Here is a 2,313-nt window from a genome sequence, read left to right on the forward strand (position 1 = left end):
TCCCACAGGGGGAGCACTGCTTACCCAGAAGCCAGGCTCATGCTGGGTGAGCACAGTGGGTGGTGGCGGGAACCTCTCCCACCTCTCCTGCAGGCGGCCAGTAAGGACCAAGGGGTCCCGGCCTCCAAGAGGGCACAGGCTGGGTTAAGGGCCCCCCCCAGAGTCCATGAATTTCGTCCCCCAGGCCTTTAGTATATATATGTGGCTCTCTCCCCGGCCCATTCATAGGTGGGAGCATCTTCCCATCCCCCAGAAGGTGGCAGGTTCATTCCAGTCAGGCACCTCCATGGGGCAACTGTTTTTTCCCCCCCCCCCCCCCCAAAAGAAAAAAGGTGGTTCTGGCTCAGTGAGGCCAGCTGCTGAGTTGCGGGGGGGTGGGGGGGGGGGCTAGATAGAAGTTCCAAAGAACATTGTGTCAGAGAGCTGCTAACTGAATCTCCTGAGAGGTAAGTGGGTGCCTCAGTCAGAGTCCCTAATGTCTGGTACCCAAAGGCAATGCGGGTCACTGTGCTGAGAGGAGGATGTGGGTGGGAATAACCCCGAGGCGCCCAGGCAGGTGTCTGATTGAGCCGATGCACCTGGAAGCTCCAGCAGAAGGGGTACGGGCTACGGAAGTCGGCTGCGGGCAGTACGGCCGGTCTCCCCAGGGACTGGGCTGCCTGCAGTCACCATTGCCTGGTTTGGGAGCAGAGAATGTACTTGTCTCTCAGGACCTTGGCTGCACCCCGGTTGGTGAGGCGTGAGATCCCTGAGCTGGCAGGAAGGGCTGCTCTGGGCTCAGCGATGTTTTTGAAAATGGCTCCCGGTTTAGAGCCGTCAGTGTGTGTGGCACCACGAGGAACAGGGTCAGGAACTGGGGTCTCTAATTCCTTCCAACCCAGAGGGGCTCACCTTGTGTGAGGAAGCTCGCCCTTGGCCACTGGCCAGACCAAACCACGAGGCTGCTAGGAACAGCCCAGGAACCTGTGGCAAAGGGGAGGCCCTGTGTAGGGCCCCCAGGGGCTGGGTGAGCAGCTAAAGTCCCACCAACAGGGCTGGGGTGGGGAGTGGTGGCTGGGACGGCGATGCAGTACTTTACTTTCCTGTAATTATTTTGTAACTACCAGTTTGTACTTCTTAATATATGTGCTGCCGAAGCGAGCATCAGTTTGTACTTCTTAATCCCTTCACCTTTTTTACCCGGTTCCCCAATCCCCCTCCCCTCTGGCAACCATCAGTCTGTTCTCTGTAGTTGGGTCTGTTTCTGTTTTGTTTGTTCCTTTATATTGTTCTTTAGATTCCATATATAAAAGTGCAATTATATGGTATTTGTCTTTCTCTGATTGACTTGTTTCACTTAGCACAATACCCCCTATGTCTATCCATGCTGTCGCAAAGGGCAAGATTTCATTCTGTTTTATGGACAAGTAATATTCCATTGTATAAACGTACCGCCACTTTTTATCCACTCATCTATGGATGGGCACTTGGGCTGCTTCCATATCTTCGCTATTATGAACAACGCTGCAATGAACACAGGGGTGATTATATTCTTTTGAATTAGTGTTTTGGGTTTCTTCATGTGTATATACCCAGAAGTAGAATCGTTGGATCATAAGACAGTTCCATCTTTAACCTTTTGAGGTAACTCCATACTGTTCTCCACAGCGGCGGCACCGATCTGCACCCCCACCAACAGTGCAGGATGGCTCCCTTTTCTCCACCTCCACCTCCACCCCAGCACTTGCTGTTTGTTGATTTATTGATGATAGCCATCTGACAGGTGTGAGGTTTCATTGGGTTTTAATTTGCATTTCTCTGAGTAGGTATGTTGAGCATCCTTTCCTATGTCTATTGGCCATCTGTGTATCCTCTTTGGAGAAGTGTTTGTTCAGGCCCTTTGCCCACTTTTTAATTGGATTGTTTTGGGTGTTGTGGTGTTGAGTTGAACAATTCCTTTGTAAATTTTGGATATTAACTCCTTACCAGATGTGTCATTAGCAAATATCTTCACCCATTCGGTAGGTTGTGTTTTTGTTTTGTTGATGGTTTCCTTTGCTGTGCAAAAACTTTAGTTTGATGGAGTCCCATTTGTTTTTTTTTTTCTTTTGTTCCCCTTGCCCAAGGAAATATGTCAGAAAACATATTGCTAAGAAAAATAACAGATTTTACTGCCTATGTTTTCTTCTTGGAGTTTTTTGGTTTCAAGTGTTACATTTAAGTCTTTAATCCATTTAGAGTTTATTCTTGTATATGGTATAAGAAGGTGGTCTAGTTTGATTTTATTTGGCATGCAATTTTTCCAACACCATTTATTGAATAGATTGTCTTTAC

The sequence above is a fragment of the Myotis lucifugus genome, unplaced genomic scaffold (genome assembly GCF_000147115.1).
Source record: "Myotis lucifugus unplaced genomic scaffold, Myoluc2.0 scaffold_35, whole genome shotgun sequence".
Taxonomy (NCBI): domain Eukaryota; kingdom Metazoa; phylum Chordata; class Mammalia; order Chiroptera; family Vespertilionidae; genus Myotis; species Myotis lucifugus.